The 8203-nt window shown below is 35.5% G+C and overlaps 1 pseudogene; it reads left to right on the top strand.

Moving 5' to 3' along the window:
- Positions 1 to 3150: 3150 nt before the first annotated feature.
- On the top strand, positions 3151 to 4508 carry LOC105706539 (small ribosomal subunit protein uS9m-like; annotated as a pseudogene).
- The last annotated feature ends 3695 nt before the right edge of the window (positions 4509 to 8203 follow it).

An 8203-nucleotide genomic window follows, 5' to 3' on the forward strand; every position in this document is an offset into this window, starting at 1 on the left:
TATAATACAACTTTAGACAACACAAGAGAGTACAAAACTGAAAGTTAAGACCCGTTACCTTAGGTGTCTAAACTTCTCTGCCAAAGGCAACAACAGCTAGCATTTTCTCATGTATCAATCCATACATTTTATGTTTGCAATAAAACATATGTTTGTATTTATATACTTTAATTTACATGCTTTCCAAAGGCTTAGATGTATCTGGCTATTTTCATGTAAAGTGTGTTTTGGCTGTTATTCCAAGACAGCACATACATGTCTACCACATTCTTTTTAAAAACTATGTTTGGCCACATAGTATTCTATTGCATGGATGTACATACTTTATTTTTTATCAATTTTTTTATTAAGAAAAATATTTATTTTTAGTTTCTGATTACATATTTGAAGATTTTATTTTTGTTTGCAAATACAAATTGTATATACTTATGATGTACAAAGTAATGTTTATATATACACACATACACACACATTGTGGAATGATTAAATCAAGCCAATTAACGTATCCATCACCTCACAAACATTATTTTTTTTGTGATGAGAACATTTAAAATTTATGCTTTTAGCAATTTTTAAATAAATGTATATACTTTATTGAAAAAATATCCTATGGAAGAACCTTATTTTCAGTTTAAAAACTTTTTCCTACTAAGGATAATACTGTAGTGAGCATTGATACAGATGTATGAAGATATTTATTGGAGACATTCCTAAAGTGGATTGTTGCCTCTAAGCATTTTAATTTTTACAGTTATTGCCAAATTCTCCTTTAATGAAGTTGCTTCAATTTGCTCTCCCATTAACAACATTTGAAAATGCCTGGTTTCAGACTACATACTGTTCAACTTTTCAATCTTTGCAGACAAAATCATCTTTCTTCTATAAATAGGAAGCAAATAATCTTCCTTTCTTCATTTTCTGCCACATTAGTTTTCCTGGTTTTAACACAGAATAAGATATTGAATTTTATAACTTATTAGAGTTAATCACAAATTTCAAATGTTGATGATGTAATCACTCCTTATAAGGGAGAACAAGGTGTTTCTTTGGGCCTGCTTTCAATTTCCATGCTTCAATCTCTCTTTGCTTTAAATCTGCCCACATGCTGGTATGTGGCAGTGTTAATTGGGTATTCCGTTCTTTGAATCTCATGTAGAATGTTCATCCAATTCATTTACTACAAAATTGAAAAAAAAGAAAAGGAAGAGTGAACACAGCCATAAGAGATGTTGCAAATAATTTGAGTTAAATGTAAATGTAGAAAGAAAATAGGGAAACTACTATTAAGCACACCTTATCCTTTGCAATGGAATACAATACAGATTCACAATGTCAATTATTTCTACCATCTATCTATTTAAGAGCTGAGATATTTGAAATATGAATATGTCAAGTATTTAAATACTAAGTTACCTAAAACGTACTTTATTAAAATATCATTATGAATATTTTAAAGTTAAAACTCTGTGCTACGTAGATGTAGGGGTAAAATTCCCTTTTATTGTCCACTGAATGTGAGGGAAATTGGATTTGTCAGGAAGCTGATTGATATCTCGAAGTGTTTTGTTTTCAGTGACTGGCACTGCCGAGTTACAACCATCTATCATCTAACAGGTAATTAGTCAGATTTCTCATCATGAGCCTTCAATCCTGCTGTTTTATTATTGAAATACCACAAACCAGCAGGCAATTTGAATGCAGATAAAGTTCTCTGTCATGGTCTTAAGGACAAAGACAACATTTTGCAATTCAGCAGTAGTGAGTTTGAATGAAAGTCACCGAAATGTAAGTGTGGGTCTTATAAAAAAAATATGAAAAATTTAATTTGATACCCCATTTGTCCTCCATAGTGACAAGTGAGAAACTTGCTGTTTATAAAAGCAACATAGTGTTCTAATATGAATTTGCTTTATTATAACATTTTACAATTTGAAAATTAAGTGAAGAAACCCATTGCCTGAAAAATAAAGTTAGATAAAATAAATGAACTAGATCCTGATTAGAGCTTTCATTCATCTTCCAAGCTTTCATTCATTTATCATTTTGAGATGATAGATGAAAATAATTTATATTTAACAGTAGCTAAGAATATGAAAAGTTTACTCTTCTTAGAATTATTTTTAATAAGAAAATTTAGATATTAAAATAATTAGAAACTAAAGATGAATTATTTGTTTGCGTTTACACATGCTTTGTATTAGACAAGCTTGCTTCTGAAGTTGAGGCTAACACACTTTTGAGGCCTTCTTGAATGGTTTATAGATCTCAGGCAACTGATTCAGGTTAATGACATCCCAACAAGAATGGTAACTTCTTATCACTGAATGTTGTTTTCTTGACTTAATTCAAAATCATATATTATCTTTCAGAAAAATAGATCTTAAAGTGTCTCAGCTTTCCAAAAAGTCACAGGATACCATAGTCATTACCTCTTAATGAAGTATAAATATAATGTCTCTTTCTTCAAGCTTTGGTATCAGAATATGTACACTTACATGCTTTCTCAAACCTAAGTTAAATAATAATTTCCTTTAATCCAAAAATATTAAAAATGTAGCACATATACATTAAAATTAACCAGAACAAGCAATATTTTAATTCAGTTGCTTAATTATGTCTTCTGGTGAATAATAGGTTTTACCAGAAAAAAAAGTTTAGATTACTGGAAAACAATGGTATAATATATTTTCTTATAGTATCTTTATTAAAGATATATCAATGTACACATATATCTTTGTGTTTTTACAATAGCATTAATTTTGGTTCTACTATTAACATTTTGTAAGATCTTTTCCTATATAAACAAATACCAATTTACTATAATCATGATTGCTTACAGTATCTTAATGTCTTATTGTAGAAAGGCAAATCAGTTATAGGTATCACATGTTGAATAAAAAATTAAGAGACTAATTCTAATATTAAAGAAGGAATCTTGTTATATAGATACATGTAATATTGCATGTTGCATATTGTTATTCAAAGTAGAAAGAACATGTCACGAGTTTCCTAACTTGGCTAAGAAGATCACAAATTTCTATTCTCAAACAAAATGCCAATTTACTAGTTCCCTGAAGATTTTACTTAGATAATTGTTATGCAACACTAAATAAACACAAGCTTGCCTTCGGTCCTGGATCTCCCACAGCTAACATGGCGGCCCCCTGTATGTCCTACCACGGAGCAGTTTCCTACCGGCTGCTTCTCTGGGGTAAGGGTAGCCTCCTCCAGAAGCAAGTCCTCTGGAAAACCGCGGCAGCTGAGTTGCAAACAAAAGTGAGATCCCAGATATTAGGGCTAAGTCATACTGCAGTTGTGACAAGAAAGAAAAATGTTCCCGCCTTAAAACGTGAAACTTAACACAGTGGATTTTATTAAAAAGCAGATTGAAGAGTTCAACATAGGAAAGAGACATTTAGCCAACATGATGGGAGAAGATCCAGAAACTTTCACTCAAGAGGATATTGATAAAGCTATTGCTTACCTTTTCCCAAGTGGTTTGTTTGCGAAAGAAGCCAGGCCAATAATGAAGCATCCTGAACTGATTTTTCCAAACAAAGAGCAGTCCAGTGGGGAGAAGATGGCCGTCCATTTCACTATCTCTTCTATACTGGCAAACAGTCATACTATTCATTAATGCATGATGTATATGGAGTGTCACTCAATTTAGAAAAACGTCAAAGTCAGTTGCAAGCCAAAGGTCTCCTTCCAGAAGAAACTAAAACCAGAGACCTGATTGGCAGCAGATGGCTGATTAAGGAGGAACTAGAAGAAATGTTAGTGGAAAAACTGTCAGATCAAGATTATATGCAGTTCATTCACCTGCTAGAAAAGTTATTGACATTGCAGTATGGTGCTGCTGAGGAAGAATTTGTGCAGAGGTTTTGAAGAAGTGTAATCATTCAATCAAAAAAACAGCTGATTGAACCTGTGCAGTATGACGAGCAAGGAATGGCCTTTAGCAAAAGCGAAGGTAAAAGAAAGACTGCAAAAGCAGAAGCAATTGTTTATGAACATGGAAGTGGAAGAATAAAAGTAAATGGAATTGATTACCTGCATTACTTCCCAATCATGCAGGACAGAGAACAGCTGATGTTCCCTTTCCACTTTGTTGACCGGCTTGGGAAACACGATGTGACCTGCACAGTCTCTGGGGGCGGGAGGTCGGCGCAGGCTGGAGCAATACGATTGGCAATGGCAAAAGCCTCGTGCAGCTTTCTCACTGAGGACGAGGTCGAGTGGATGAGACAAGCTGGACTGCTTACTACTGATCCACGTGTGAGAGAACGGAAGAAGCCAGGCCAAGAGGGAGCCCGCAGAAAGTTTACCTGGAAGAAGCGCTAAGGGTTTATTCCCCGGAAAGAAGGGCTGTATATATGTGCCTACACGTAGCAGACACACAGTGAATAATGGCTGACCAGCATGAGGGCAGTACTGTCAGAAATTTCTTTGAGTTGTGAGATGGATTTATTTTTAAATGCTACTTTGTAAAGGTGACCTTTACAAAATAAAAGGAAAAATAAATAAATAAATAAATAAATAAATAAATAAACACAAGCTTAATTTCTCTGTTTATTAACACAATATAAATCAAATTCCAAGTTTTTACAGGCTTGGCCCATGGTACCCAAGCATATTGAGTTTTATTTCTGGTTGTACAAGAATAGAAATTTTAGATGTCTATATTGATCACTTGACTACACTGTGCTATAGTAACAACAGCTAATAATAACTAAGGTTTGTTAAGTGGGAGGTGATACACTTAGGATTTTAGGCCCACTTGCTTAACTTCCCATGTATGAACTACTATTATTCTCATTTTGTGGATGAGATACTGAGGCTGAGATAGCTTGACTAGTTTGTCAGATTCCAAAGAGCTAGCAAGGTTGTGGAACCAGGATTAGAACCCAGGCACTCTGACACTAGTCTTAAGCAGTTTGTCTTACTGCTTGCTAGTACCAAAACAAAATATGGCTCTCATTCTAAGTACTTCTCTGGCCATGCATTTTGAAAAGACCATGTGTGTGACAATCTTTATCTGGGGGCACTGGGAAGTGGCATATGGAATCATCATTTTTGGTATCTCCCGACAGATACCTCCTGCCGGTCTTGTTCCTGGAGGACGCCTTTGGTCAGCACTATTGTTTCCTTTCATACATTACTCTCATCTGAAGCTGAAGCCCAAACAGATGGAATGACTAGTAGATCACATAACTTTTAAATGATAGTGTTAGATAGTGTTAGATATCTTTTCATCTGAAGGAACACAAATTATTTTTTACATACACAATTGTACTTTTGGGGGTATATGGGAGGCAATGTGGCATATTTGGAAAAAAGCATGAATTGTGTAGCCAGAAAGACCTAGGTAAAAAATCTGAATTTCACCAGTACTAAGAAGGTATGTACTTGAGTGAATTTCTTGACCACTCTAAACCTTAGTTTCGCCTTTATGAAATGGTGATTGATTAGATCATCTGTTCCAGCTATTCTGTGTGTCTGGTGTATGCAGGTACTGGACAACATGCTCCCTTCCCATATGGTCCTATTTCTTCCCATCTGATAGCTGCATAAACTCTTCTGACTCATACTTTAGTAAGTTGAGACATAGCAATATAACAAGAGACTTTACTAGAGTTATTTGGGGCTTAATTTAACTGGGAGAAATTATAGTCAATAAATTCTTTAATCTCAGGCATACTTTACTAAGTCAATTAGCTGATATTCATGAGTTTTTGGGAAGATTATCTAATAAACCAAGATTTGTAACAAACCTACCTATAAGAATGGTTGGTAGTTTGTAAGGATGTAAGTCTTCAATGCTTGATCCTTGTATACTTGTCTTAGTATTTCTTAATAACTGTATTCGTTCAGGTGTGTTCTGTGGATCAATAAAGTTAAAATCATCTGAGGTGCTGAATAAAAATTCAGATTTCTGGGCTCTACTCAGAAAAGGAAGAGTAGATTGATTATCTCTGGGACATGGTAGTTGAGTTGGGTTTTGAAAGATATGTAGAATTTCACCCTGGAGACACAGGCAGTTGAGGACAAAAGGGATCTTCCAAGCAAAAGGAACTGTGGATTAAAATACACAATTATGAGAGGTAAATTTTTAAGGAGTGCTTTTATATACTGTTCTTTAAAAATATAAGTTGTTACAGACTTTTTGGAAGCTAATATTTGTACAATGAACTTGTACAAATATTCAACTCTGCCTTTCCACTGTTTGATATATAGTCTAAGGAAACATACAGATGTGTACATTTCAGGAAGCAATTTAAATGTTTACTCATCAAGGGACTAATAGATGAATAACTTATAGTGCCTTCACTTATTTAATTTTCAAATATTTATTTATATTTATTATAATTGATATCTGTGAGTAGCTAGCATGTGTCAGGCTCTAGTCTATGCACTGAAAATAAATCACTGGACAAAACAAACAAACAAAAATATCTGCCCTTGGGAGCTTACATTATAGTGGGTGGGATATAGGCAAGAAGCAAAATTTTAAAAAGTTAAGTACTAAGAAAAATGGCATTAAATATTATGGAGAAAAAGACAACAGGAAATGCAGAGTCAGGGTAGGGATGTGTGAAAGGTGGTTTGCAATTTTAAATAGTATAATCAGAGAGGCCTCAATCAGAAGGAGGCCTTTGAACAAATCCCTAAAGAATGTGAGGGAGGCAATTTTGGGGCTATTTGGAGAAAAAGCATCTACTTAGTTTTCAAAGAAGTGCAAAGATCCTGTGGTAAAAGCATGCCTGGTGGCCTGTGGAACAGCAGGGAGGCCATCTAACTGGAGCACAGTGAGCAAAAAGGTAATTCTGTAGGTAAGGCTTGTAGGTGTTGTGAAGACTTTGGCTCTAACTTTGAATGAGAGGGGGCCATTGCAGAGTTTTAAGCAGAAGAATGATATGTCTGCTTTATTATTATTATTTTAGACTGGGTCTCATTTTGTTGCCCAGGCTAGAGTGCAGTGGAGTGATCATAGCTCACTGCAGCCTTGACCTCCCATGCTCAAGCGATCCTCCCACCTCAGCCTCCCAAACAGCTGGAACTGCAGGCACACACCACCAAGCCCAACTAATTTAAAAATATTTTTAGTAGAGATGGGATCTCTTTACACTGCCCCGGCTGGTCTTGAACTCTTGGGCTCAAGCAGTCCTCCTTCCTTGGTCTTCCAAAGTGCTGGGATTACAGGCATGAGTTACCATGCCCAGCTTTATGTTTTAATAGAACCATGCTGATGCTGTGTAGAGAACGCCCTGAAAGGAGGGCACAGGTGGAAGCAGGGGAAGCAGTTGGGAGGCTATTGTAAATAACCAAGTAAGAATGATTGTAGCTGTGACCAGAGCTGTGATGATTGATGTGAGAAGAGCTTGGATGCTGGATGTACATATATGGAAGTTAGGGCCATCAGTATTTCCTGACAGATAAATAGGATGTGGGGGAGAGAGAGATTAGAAAAGAGTAGGAGAGGACTCCAAGGGTTTTAACCTTATCAGCAAGGAGAGCAAGTGAGTGGCTGGCTGGGAGAAAGGTCAGAAGTACAGGTTTAGACATAGTGTTTCTGGGATGTCTATTAGACATCTTGTTAGGAGAGGCATTTTTATATGTGAGTCTGGAATTCAGGGGAAAGGTCTAGACCAAAGACATAAACCTGAGAGCCATCAGTATGTGAATGGCATTTCAAGGCATGAGATAGACAAGATCCCCAGGGTTTCCAGATGAAGGAGATCCCTAGGGATTCCAGGATTTGTAGTAGTATTTGGCAATGAAGAAGAATAAGGGCGATGATAGCATCTTATAATACTAATAAACCAACACATATAGATTTTATGTGTGTTGGTTTACTTGTAGTAAAATGCCTTATGAATGTTTTTATATTTGAAAAAGAAAGTGTGATAAGAGCTTGTTTCAGCACATGAACATGATACTGTATGATTATCATCTAGTAATGTCTAAACTGATGTATTAGACAAACATGTATTTAACATGGATGCTAAGCATTACGCTTGATGTTGAATATACAACAGTGAATATGGTCATATCCTTACCATCAAAGCAAGCACAATCTGGGCTAAAAGATTTTCATTAAACCTTTCATACAAAACCCAATGAGAGAGGTAATATTATCATTATTCCCATCTTCCAGATGAAAAAACTGAGAGAGGAAGTGAAGTGACTTGCCTGGGGTAAC

The sequence above is a fragment of the Aotus nancymaae genome, unplaced genomic scaffold, assembly GCF_030222135.1.
Source record: "Aotus nancymaae isolate 86718 unplaced genomic scaffold, 86718_ANA_hifiasm-v0.15.2.pri h1tg000019l, whole genome shotgun sequence".
In the NCBI taxonomy this organism is placed as follows: domain Eukaryota; kingdom Metazoa; phylum Chordata; class Mammalia; order Primates; family Aotidae; genus Aotus; species Aotus nancymaae.